This window comes from Equus przewalskii, chromosome 4, assembly GCF_037783145.1.
Source record: "Equus przewalskii isolate Varuska chromosome 4, EquPr2, whole genome shotgun sequence".
In the NCBI taxonomy this organism is placed as follows: domain Eukaryota; kingdom Metazoa; phylum Chordata; class Mammalia; order Perissodactyla; family Equidae; genus Equus; species Equus przewalskii.
Window position 1 is genome coordinate 49,489,557 of NC_091834.1, and position 13,299 is coordinate 49,502,855.

Sequence of the window (13,299 nt, forward strand, 5' to 3'; positions counted from 1 at the left end):
TTGTGTGTTATGTACATTTTGTTTTGCTGTGTATATAATGTATGTAATGGACAAATGAGTCCTAACTTTACAGCATCTAGTCTCTAGATGTTAAAAGAGGTTGCCAGTGTATGACAAAATGGTTAGTAAAACTAGCACACTTTGTCCGCTTTGTGTTGAAATTCACTTTGTGTTGCCTTCTGTGAATGACTTTCAGATAGGAATTTGTGCAACCACCTCTCAGCATTACTCATGCCTGTACTTGTCCGCTGGATTGGTTATGGAGAGGAGGAGGTGAGGGAGGGAATGGTTCAGGCCAAATTGGTCATATTTAGAAATACCTCAGATTATAACCATTGTTACGTGTGTGCAATTTTATTTAATAGTGCTGTGTACATAGTGGACGAGTAAGTTCTTATATAAAGTATCTAGTCTTTCTAGATATTTAGAAGTGCTTGATTTTTTTAAAAGTAGGAGTAAGTAAAATAACACTTCTTATAAATAGCTTTTCAAAACTGAGGGGAAATGTTGTCTTTGGACATGAAATTGTTAAAGCACCTCTCTGAACAGTATATCCTGTACTTGTTCATTGGGTTGAGGGAGGTGGGAGGGAAGAAATTGCAAAAGATGTTTTGCTAGTGTGTACTAGAAAATGCCCGCGTATCTATTGCTCTATATGTTATGCACATTTCATTGAACTTTTCTGTGTATATTGTGTATATACTGGACAAATGGGTCCTAATTTTATAATATCTAGTCTCTAGATATTAAAGAGGTTGCCAATGTATGACAAAAGTAGAGTTAGTAAACTAACACATTTTGTACATTTTGTGTTAAAATTCATCAAAAGGCTGTCTTCTGAAAAGGACTTTTGGAAATGAAATTGTAAAATCACATCCAAGTGACACATGTGCCTGTACTCACCCTCTGAGTTGGTGGTAGAGAGGAGGAGTTGGGAGAAATGAAGGATTCTAGATTAGAATGTCCGAAGTAGAAGACGCCTTCAGATGTAACTGTTGCTACGTGTGTGTAGTTTATTCAACACTACTGTGTATATAGTGGACAAATATAAGTCCTTATTTGAAACATCTGGTCTTTCTAGATGTTTAGAAGTGCACAAAGTATGTTAAAAGTAGAGGTAGTAAAATAACACATTTTGTAGACACCCTTTTGTTAAATTCATATGAAATATTGTCTTTTAGAAATGGACTGATCAAAATGATCAAACCACCTCTCTGAGCAGTACCTATTATATTTGTGCTGGTTTGGGGAGGAAGGAGAAGAAAGTACAAAGGGCTTTATACCAGTATGTTTATAGTTAGCCAAGATTAACCATTGTCCCATATGTCTGTGCGTTTTGTTTTACTTAGCTGTGTATATAGGGTATGTAAAAGACAAGCATCCTAATTTACAACATCTAGTCTTTCTAGATGTTAAAGAGGTTGCCAGTGTATGACAAACGTAGAGTTAGAAAACAAATATTGTGTATACTTTGTGTTAAAATCAATAGGAAAGACTGTTCTGAAAACGACTTGAGGGAAGTGAAATAGTTCAAATCCCCTCGAAGCATTACAAATGCTTGTCCACTGGGTTGAGAGAGAGGGGGAAGGGTTCTAGGCTAGAATGATGCTGTTTGGAAGACACTTGCAGATTATAGCCTTTCTGTGCAGTCTATTCAGTGCTACTGTGTGTGTGGTGGACAAACTTAAATCCTTATTTGAAACATTAGTCTTTCTAGATGTTTAAAAGCGTACAACACATGTTAAAAGTAGAGTGTTAAAGTAATACTCTTTAAGTATTTTTTCAGTTAATTCGTAGGAATGGTTGCGTTTTCGGAATGGGATCGTTAACCTTGATGTCTTAGAGGGTATGCTGACTGTTCACTGGGTGTGGGGGCGAGGGGCAGGGAAGGAAGTGCTGAGAGAAGGGTTCTGTGCTCATGAGTCTTTAGATAAGTTTAGACTGTCTAACCATTGTTCTGTATGTGCATTTTAGTTAATACTGCCGTGTATTAAAGGATAAACAAGTCCTAATGCCCAAAGTATAGTAAAAGTAGAGGTAGTAACACGTTTATAAATGCCCTTTTGTTAGTTTTTAGGAAGGACTGTCTTCTGGAATGTCTTTGTTAATCCCCCTCTTGGAGCTAGATGCAGTCCTACAGTTAGTCGTTGAAATGGTGGAGGAGGGAGAAGCGGAAGGGTGCAGGGAAGGGCTCTTTGCTGGTATCTCCATATCTAGAAGACAGTTTTAGGTAATAGCATAGGTCTATAAGTGCATTTTTGTAAAGTACCTGTGTTTATTGTAGACAGGGTTTGTTCTTTATTTTGCAGCATCTAAGCTTTTTAGATGTCCTGAGGTGACAATGTTTGGTAAAAAGTAGAGCTAGTGAATTAACCAATTTGTAAGTATCTTTTTGTTCTAATTGATAGAAAAGAACCATCTTGGACGAGGAATTGTTAAACCAGCTCTGAGAAATGTACTTGAGGACTTGTTTGTTAGGTTGGCAGCAGAGGAGCGAAAGGAAGTATAGGGGGACGGATGTATGAAGATGTGTTCATATTTACATTTTGATGATAACCATTGATCTCTGTGCACCTCTTTTGGCTGTCCTGTAGGAATACTTTGTTAAGTAATTCAGTGGAAACATACCTCCTTGCTAATATTTTAACAGTATAGATCGGATATCGAGTTCTATTAGAAGTATTTTGTGTACTCTTGCTTTATGTCTCATTTTTAATTGAACATTAAGGGAATGCAGTATTCTAATCATAACGCTGCCAGTATCTTTATCTAGAGGCTTCTTGCCATTTTTGTCGCCAAGAAAGGCACAATTACATTTTTTTTTTCCAGATTGAGTTGGTGTAGTATATTCTTGGTTATCAAAATACTCATATAGCTTTGGGACTTTGAAATGATAAATATTCATTATGTGTGAAAAAGCATGATACATAACTGTATAATCTTAATTACATAAGAATGGATGCTTAGTTGTGTAGATGAACACACAGGACCTAGAAGGACATGTCAGACTGTAAACTGCTTGTGATTATGGATGACTTTGTTCTTTGCTTCTCGTGTTTTTCAGTTTCCTATTATGCACATGTTAACTTTTAAACAATAAATGTCATTTAAAAAAGATATTTGATGGCTTCCCAATAAATATTAGTTCCCTTATTTATTAGTGCAACTATTATTCAAATGAGCCCACTAAGCCCAGAAACTAAGTTAGAAAACTCTTTGTCAATAGGATGGCCTGATATAATGTATTAGGAATTTTCCAAAAGTTCAATTTTGTAAGGAGGAGACTTCTCTCAAGAAACAACCAGTTTTGAAAACTTATGATTCACATAGTTTCAAGTACTAATTCCATTTTCATTTTAAACAAGTTTAACTCAGTTTTGGTTATGTTTTTCACAGTTCAACAAATTATTCTAGTAAACTCTGTCTGCTGAGAAGGTGAAGTTATAACCTGATGAGCCTGGTCACTTGGCAAGCTGGACAGGGGCTGAGCTGAAGGTACTTTCTGATTCTGACATTAGGTGTCACTACAATCAAAGGAAAGCACAGCAGGCAAATGAGCAGTGAAGTGAAACTTGAATATGGAGGAGGAAAGATACATGTTTAAATTGTGGTAGGAAGTACCTAGAGAACCTGTGATGTCAAGATTTGCATATCCACATTGCCGTAGCAGAAAGGAAAGATCTTAATAGGTGTTTGGCAACGGCATCCATTTTTCTAAAAGGTTGATTGGGAACAACTACTGGCCACTTGGCATATCTTGATAGTTCTCCTAATAGATGATCAAACTAACAGAAGCCCTCAAGGCTTTTGAAAGCAGAGTAATTCTAGTAGGCTATAAAAGACAATTTCACAGACTGGCTTGCTGAGAATCTAGTTCTGCTAATGAGCTTAAACTTTAAATCTTCTTTTAAATATTCTTAATTATGTAACCTATCAGGTGTTTTGAAAGTTCCTTTGCTTGATAAAGATGTGAAGAACCAAAAGATTCAATAACCTTACGTTCAAAATGTGTTTTATACTTGGAAGGTAGTTAGGTTGTTTTTCTCCATGTCAAGTGTATAGGTCCCAGATACATCCCCATTTGTTTATTTAAGCAAACAATGGAGAGAATGTAGCCTGTCTAATGTTTCCTTTTATTGTTAGGCAACACAGTGACCTGAAAATTCCATCCTCCCAAGAGATGTATTAAATTCATTTTCCCGTGTGTATGAATTGGCATGCGCTATTGCAATAAATTGAGTATTTAGCAATTGATATGCCTTAGGTACTGATGAATCAAATGAATGCTAACTCTAGTGGCAGCTGGGAGGTCCAGGGGATAAGCAGGCCGTTCTGTATGTGTGTGGGAGGGGACTTGATGGTGAGCAATTGTGGTAGCCCCTATTTATCAACACATGGAGGAAGTATTTGAACATATTAACAACTGGACTGGTGGTACCAGTACCTACTGGTTGAATATCAGCCTTGTGTGTATGGATGTCAGCCCACAAGTTCTCTGATTTAGACTCCAAGTAAAAGTATCAAAGTTCAGTCTTGTTTCCCTCTTGATAATGGTCCCTATTGCTGATGTTTGCACAGGAATGGCTTAGTGTTGGGAAGGTGGTACCTGGGGAAAAACTGTGGAAAGAAACTTGGTCTGTAAATTTCTACGTCTTCCTTCCTCGAGCTGGATAGAGGACTTGTCTACATCCAAAATGTCTACATATCCTCATCTGCCCCTGCCAAGCTGTTTCAACAATTATGTTTACTGCCAAAAATATGGATGTCATATGTTTATAAAAGTATGAATGTATTCTTTGACATTCTGCCTTTAAAAATTAATGATTATCGTCATGATTAGGGACTGTCTCACCAACATCAGGCACCTATTGATGTCATAATAAGCTGTATTTTTTCATTGTATGTGAAATTACCTTCTTTTGATTCCACCATTTAGCATTCTTTATCTACCACTTTCACTTAGGAGGTTTTTTCCTCTAAATTTCATTGATACGTGTGTTCTTTTTGTTCCAATGTCTTGACAATTCCAATTCTTAAGGTTAATCCCATTGTACATTTATGGATTTCACAGTATAAGTTGCTTGTATTCTTGTCAGATGTGAAATTACCTTGATGCTATGGTAGCTCCAAGGCATGCTACCAACAAACTATTTAGAGGTCAGAGGATGGAAAATTTCACAGACTAAATTAAGAATCTCAGATTATATGGTTTGTTGAATCAACACACAGAGAGAAGCAAGGGGAAAGGGATGGAGCAGATTAACATGACTTGGATGGGATACAAATGGGGAGGAAGGACCACAATGCCTAATCCTGTGCTACACTATATCCACAATTCCTGCCCCTTTGTACTACATTACTCTTCCTTGTTAATGGTGGATTTATGCTGATTGAAGTTGGAGATAGGCAAGGGGGTTTAGCAGAAGGAAGGTGCCCAGAGTCAACTTGTACTATCAGAGACATAGGGCAAAACGTCTGATCGGTAGCTCTCATCAAGTAGCAACGGCTTTTATCTGTATGGGGTAGAAAACGTGAGGGGCCAGTGTGAGTGTCATCAATGGGTGACTGATTTAAGGATGACATTATGAGAGGTGGCATGATTCGAACCTAGGAAATTTATATATATTTTCCTACCTTTACTGAGACAATTTGCATACAATTAAATACATCCATTTTAAGTTACACTTCAATGAATTTTGGGGAAAGTATATACTCGTGTAACCACCTGCACAGTTAAGATATAGAATATTTCCATCAGCTCAAAAAATTCCCTTGCACCTAGGCAACCACTAGTCAGCTTTCTGTCTAAACTATAGATTAGTTTTGTCTTTTCTAAATAAAATTGTATACGATGTCGTCTTTCGTGTTTAGCTTCTTTTACTAACCACGATGTTTTTGAGATTCGTCCATGTTGTTGCGTGTATCAGTAGATCATTCCTTGTTCTTGCTGAGTATTATTCCACTATATGCATATACCACAACGTGTTTACTCACCTATTGTTAAACATTTGGGTTGTTTCTAGCTTTGGGTTATTGTGAATAAAGCTGCTATAGGTATCAAAGTAGCAGTCTTTGTGTGGATCTATGTTTTCATTTCTCTTGGACAAATACCTGCAAGTGGAATTGCAGGGTCATATGGTGAATGTATGTTTAACTTAATAACAAACTCCCAAACTGTTTTCCAAAATTGTGGTACCAATTTACATTGTCATCAGTTGTTGCACATACTTGTCAACGCTTGGTATTGTGAATCTTTAATTTTAGACATTCTATGGGTGTTTAATTACATCTCATTGTAGTTTTAATTTTCCTTTTTTTTTTTTTTTTTTTGAGGAAGATTAGCCCTGAGCTAACTGCTGCCAATCCTCCTCTTTTTGCTAAGGAAGACTGGCCCTGAGCTAACATTCATGTTAGAAGATGGCTTCCTCTACTTTTTATATGTGGGACGCCTACCACAGCATGACTTGCCAAGCGGTGCCATGTCCGCACCCGGGATCTGAACCGGCGAACCCCTGACTGCCGAAGTGGAACATGCGAACTTAACCGCTGCGCCACTGGGCCCGCCCCAAATTTTCATTTTTCTAATGACTAATGATGTAGAGCATCTTTTCATGTACTTCTTGGTCATTCATATATCTTCTTTGGTGAAAAGTCTACTAAAATATTTTTCTTATTTTTAAAAAATAATCTTGAGTTGATAAGAGTAGTTTTATATTCTCTATACAGCTTCTTTGTTAGAGAGAATATTGTTTCCCAACGTGTAGCTTGCCTTTTCATTTTCCTAACTATGTCTTACTAAGAACAGAAGTTCTAATTTGTATGAGTTCCAATTTATTATTTTTTAAATTTTGATTTTTTGTTTTCTGTGTTCTAAGAAATCTTTGCCTACTCAAATGTTGCAAGAAAATGTTTTTCTGTATTCATTTTAGAAATTATATAGTTTTAGCTTTTATGTTAGGTCTATAATCCACTTTGAATTAGTTTTTGAGTTGGCATGAGAGCATGAGGTTCATTTTCTTTACATATGGCTATCTAGTTGTTCCAGCCCCATTTGTTGAAAAGACTCATCTTTTTCTGAAGAATTACTTTGACACATTTGTCACAAATTAATTTACCATATACCTGTGAGTCTGACTCTGGACTCTATTCTCGGCCACTGGTCCATATGTTTATCTTTATGCCAGTGCCATACTCTCTTGCTTGCTGATACAGTAACTCTTGAAATCAGGCAGTGTAAATCTTCTTTCTTTTCATAATTGTTTGGCTATTCTAGATCTTTTGCCTTTTCATGTAAATATCAGCTTGTCAATTTCCACACACAAAAAAATCCTGTGGGAATTTTGATTGAGATTGCATTGAATCTACAGATTAATTTGAGATGAATTGGCATCTTAAAAAATTCAGTCTTCCAATTCACAAACATTGTATATCTCTCCACACCTTTAAGTCTTCTTTAACTTCTCTCAGTGATGTTTTATAGTTTTCAGTGTATACTTCTTGCATATATTTTGTTAAACTTGTCCTGAAGTAGTTCATATTTGTGGATGATATTAATTTTTTTTTTCCCTGAGGAAGATTCACCTTGAGCTAACCGTCTGTTGCCAATCTTCCTCTTTTTTTGCTTGAGGATGATTAGCCCTGAGTTAACATCTGTGCCAGTCCTTCTCTATTTTGTATGTGGGTCGCCACCACAGCATGGCTGACAAATGGTGTAGGTTTGGACCCAGAATCCAAACCCATGAACCCAGCTGCCAAAGCAGAGCATGCTGAACTTAACCACTATGCCATGGGACCAGCCCAAAAAATGTTTTTTAAAAATCAGTTCATTTTCCAATTATTTGTTGTTAGATTACAGAAATGCAATGATTCTGGATATCATCTTTCCACTTTTCAGAGTCTTCTTATGTTCATTTTATATATATTGTCCAGGCCTTTTAGTTGTGCTTAGTGGGTATAATAGAAAAAAGTACTTCTACTTCATATTTCCAGAAGTGGAATGTAAAGTTTTTAATTATGAATTCAATTTTGTTAAATTTGTACAATGCTATTCAGGTTTTGTTTTTTTGTTCTTCTTCTCCCCAAAGCCTCCCAGTACGTAGTTGTATATTCTATTCTATTCTAGTCTATTCTATTCTATTCTCCTCCCTCAATCCCCCAAGTACATAGTTGTGTATTTTTAGTTGTGGGTTGTCCTAGTTGTGGCATGTGGGATGCCGCTTCAACGTGGCCTGATGAGTGGTGCCATGGCCGTGCCCAGGATCTGAACCTGTGAAACCCTGGGCCACCAAAGGCAGAGCGTGCAAACTTAACCACTCGGCCATGGGCCCGACCCCTATTAATCTTTATTTAACCAACTTTTGGTTTCATTGATTTTTCTCTATTTTCTGTCATCTGTTTCACTGCTTTACATTTTATCTTTACAATTTCATTATTTCTGTTTCCTTTCAGTTTAATTTGCTCCTCATTTTCTGACTCGTCAAGTAGGAGCATAGGGCACTGATTTCACATCTTTTTCCTTCTCTAATAAAAACATTTATGTCACAGATTTCTCTTTACATATTGTTTTACTTGTACCACACAAATTTTGAGTTAAAAAAATTCAAAAGCTTTTAAAATTTCTATTCCTATTTCCTTCTTTACACGTTGGCTGTTAAAATGTGATGTTTAATTTCCAAATATTTGGATACTTTCTGGATACCTTTCTAGTGATTTTTTTTTTGGTGAGAAAGATTGGCCCTGAGCTCACATCTATTGCCAATCTGCCTATTTTCGCTTGAGGAAGATTGTCCCTGAGCTAACATCTGTGCCAATCCTCCTCTCTTTTTCATATGTGGGATGCTGGCACAGCATGTCTTGATGAGCAGGTCCATGCCTGGAATCTGAATCCACAAACCCCAGGCTGCTGAAGCAGAATATGCAAACTTAACCACTATGCCACCAGGCTGGCCCTCTATTATTGATGTTTTTTTTTTAAGATTTTTATTTTTCCTTTTTCTCCACAAAGCCCCCCAGTACATAGTTGTATATTTTTAGTTGTGAGTCCTTCTAGTGGCGGCGTGTGGGATGCCACCTCAGCATGGCCTGATAAGCGGTGCCATGTCCTCGCCCAACATCCGAACCAGCAAAACCCTGTGCCACTGAGTAGAGCGCGTGAACTTAACCACTTGGCCACAGGGCCAGCCCCTATTATTGATTTTTAATTTCACTGATATGGTTAGACAACACAGAATATATATCTGTGTCTGATTTTAATTATTTTAAATTTATTGACTCTTTATTGACTCTTAGGATTGTTATATCTTTACAAAAAATTAACTCTTATCTTTATGAATTGTCCCTCTTTATCTCTGTTGATATCCTTATCCTGAAGTTTACTATGTCTGACGTTAGTATAGCACCTCTCATTTTCTTATGATTTGTGTTTGCATGTTATGTTCTATTTCTATCTTTTGACTGTAAATCTATCTTAGTATTCATAGCTAAAGTGGATTTCTTGTGGATAGGAAATAGTCTTGTTTTGCTTTTGTAATCTAGTCTGATAATCTCTGTCTTTTAAATGGAGTGTTTAGAGCATTTACATTTAATATGAATACAGAAAAATGGGTTTATATCTATCATTTTGTTGTTTGTTGTCCATTTGTCTCATCTGTTGTTTGTATCTTTTTCAGTTGAGAATTTACTTCCACTATTGACATTAACTGGACTTCTTCTTTAATGTAGTTTTCAATATTGCTGTAGTGTCTACAGCATTCATCTAATGCATCAGTCTAGCTTCATGTATTCTATCACTTCATGTATGATATAAGAGCCTTACATCAATGTACAATCACTGCCTCTTCTGTCTTTTGTGTTATTGTGGCCATATATTTTATTTCTATTTATGTTTTAACCATATAATACATTGCTGTAAATTTTGCTTTACACTGTCAATTACCATTTAGAGAAATTAAAACATTAGAAAATTTATTTATGTTTACTTACATATTTGCTATTTCTAGCATTCTTCATTTCTTTGTGTAGACCCAAGTTTCCATTGGTATAAATTTCTTTTTGCCATAAGAACTTCCTTTATCAGTTATTTTAGTGCATATTTGCTGTTGATGCATTCTTTTAGCTCTCAATTTTCAGAAATGTCTTTATTTGCCTTTATTTAATTTTTTTTTTTTTTTACTGGCTTTAGAATTCTAGATTGAAATTCCATTCTTCCAGAACTTTAGGATATTGTTACATTGTCTTTTGTGTTGATTGTTTCTGACAAGTTTTCTGTAATAATGCTTTGGTTTTTTCTTTTTAATATTGAATCCTTTTTCTCTGGCTAGTTTTAAAATTTTCTCTTTATCACTGTTTTTTAGGAATTTTAATATGATGTGACTTGCTGTGATTTTCTGAATTTTTCCTGCTTTGGATGAATTGAGTTTCTTGTATATGTGTATTTAAAATTTTAGAAACTTGGAAAATTTTTCAGCCATTTTTTTTTTTTCAAATCTCTCTCTCTTTCTCTCCCTGCTCCCTATCCTTTTATGACTCCAGATAGATAGACAGACAGATAGACAGACAGACAGACTCTCTCTCCATATATATATATATATATATATATATATCTCTCTAACTGATATTGTTCCAGAAGTTACTATTTATTATTTTTTTAGTGTGTTATTCTCTGTGCTCCACTATGTATAGCTTCTGTTGTCATAGGGCAAGTTCATCAATCATTTCTCCCACAGTGTCTAATGCATGCTAGTGATCATATCCAGTGAAATTTTTATTTCATATATTGTGTATTTCATCTATAGCAGTTCCATTTGGTTATTTTTATATCTTCCATTTCTCTCCTGACTAGGTTCTTTATATGTTTTTTTATACCTTTGTATGTTTTCCTTTATGTCCTTAAAAGTATCCTTTTTATATTTATAAAAGCTTATTTAAAGTTCTTCTCTGTTAAGTCCTTCTTCACTGTAATTCCTGGATCTGTTTATATTGATTGATTTTTCTCCTGTATATTGGTCATATATTCTGCTTCCCTGCAAGTCTAGTAATTTTTAACTGGATGACAGATTTAAAATTTTATATTGTTGAGTGAGGAAATTTTTAATTCCTTTAAAAAGTGTAGGACTCTTTCCTGTAGGCTTGATTATTTCAAGGCTTGTTTTTAGGCTTTTTGAAGGTGGTTCTGGTGTAACTTTTACTCTAGGGCTAGTTTAATCCTACTAGTAAAATGTGACCCATGAGATTTCTACTGAATGCCCCAAATGTTCAATGAGATCTCTTTACCCGCTGGAAACTCAAACAATTCCCAGCCCAGTGTGAACTTGGAGAATTGTTTAGCATATAGATCCCTAGTATTTGTTTTTTCCTAGAAGTTGTTCTTCCCTGGCCTACTGGAATGTCACTTTATACATTTGCAAATTGGTGTTCAGCCAAAAACTTAAGGCAAGCCCTATGCATATTTCTGTAGTTCTTTTTCTACATAACCCTTCCTCTACAGTGTTTTGTCCAACAAATTATAAGCTTCTTGAACTTGAACACTTCCCTTTAACTCTATTAATGTCACCCTTCCTTTGCTATGGTCCAGAAATTACCTCCAGGCAAAAATCTAGGGTGATTATAGGACTCACTTTACTATTTTTCTGTCTCTCAGTGCTTACATCCTGTATTGCTTGTTGTGTGACCTTTGGAAACAGTTGTTTTAATGTTTTGTCCGTTTGTCTTGTTGTCTAATCTTGTAATAGATACTCCTTTATGGAAAGAAGTGGAAATCTCTGTGCTTAGGAATATTTAATGTTTACTTGGTTCTCTTATCCCTTCTTTTTTTTTTTTGAGGAAGATTAGTTCTGGGCCAACTGCTGCCAATCCTCCTCTTTTTGCTCAGGAAGACTGGCCCTGAGCTAGCATCCATGCCCATCTTCCTCTACTTTATATGTGGGATGGCTGCCACAGCATGGCGTGCCAAGCGATGCCATGTCCGCACCTGGGATCCGAACCGGGGAACACCAGGCCAATGAAGCAGAACGTGTGCACTTAACCACTGCACCACGGGGCCGGCCCCTCTTATCCCTTCTTATCCATAAGTAATTCTCTTCTTTTTTTCCCTATCCTTATAAATCTATGCAAAAACACACATGTGTTACTTTCTTATTCCATTTATTCTATCTCTAACATGTTTTGCAGTTTACTTACTTGTTATTTATAATGGACACATCTTACATGTTTTCCCATCCCATTTATTTTTCTTATTCTCTACAGCAATTCTGTAGTATATGTTTTGTGCTTAAATTTTTCTAGTACCTATTAAGAATTGTGATGACAACTATTATAGAATGATCAGTTTATTCACAGATGTAAGCATGTGGCTTTTTCTTGGATATAAGGAAAGAATATCTTTAACATTTTTTAGTCAGTAAAATCCATGGTACATTATGAGACTCATTCATTTTTGGCCAAGCATCACTGGCATCATCTTTTCCTATAAGACTTATTCAGGTCAGGGTAACTTTGTAAAATTGTTCTGGATCTATCAACTTTTTTCTAGTAAAAATGATTTTCTAAAGTTGGCTGACATTTTAGAAAAAAGCAATCATAGGTGCCTTATTAGGCATTTGCTAAATAAATCTCTTTGGGTCTGGTTGGATAGAATTGCAATAACAGACGTAGGTTTGAATTACTCTGCTGATATTATATTCTACCCTTCTTCCCAGTATTCTGCCCTGCAAATTCTAATCCCATTGGCCAATCTGAAGTCTGATCCCTTTCTTTTAGATGTTTAAAATTCTTTTTGACTTAGTCTATTCCTAATAAGGTAGATTTCTGATTTGGATCAAGGGTAAAGTTATTACTGGGCTATTGTACTAAGGGATGGAGATTTCTTTGTAAAGTTAAAGTTTGTAAAAGCTTTTGTTTCCTCAGGGTGCACCACATTTCATTACTATCCTCATGGTGTTCGCATGAAGCAGACATGGTAAAACAGCCCGAGGTGCTTCTTTCTTGGGAGAGCCTTTTCAAGGATGATTGTGGGAGCTGGCTTAGCTTTTTTCCCCTTATTGTTCTCCTCAGGTTTATCTTTCTTTGATTCTTCTTGATAGAGTGGCAAAATGCAAAGGGCCAGGATATGGGTGAGAGTCTGGAGGTCCACGCACCATTGGTTAAGACTTTCCTAGGCCTGAGGCCAAGGCACCAAAGCAGTACAGCACCTCACTGGAGCTGGCTCTGTTTTTTACAGAAGACTTCAACTTCAATGCCTTATAGTAACAAAAATGGACATTGTCTGGAGTGTCTACTTTGTGAATCTTCTTCAAAAACCAG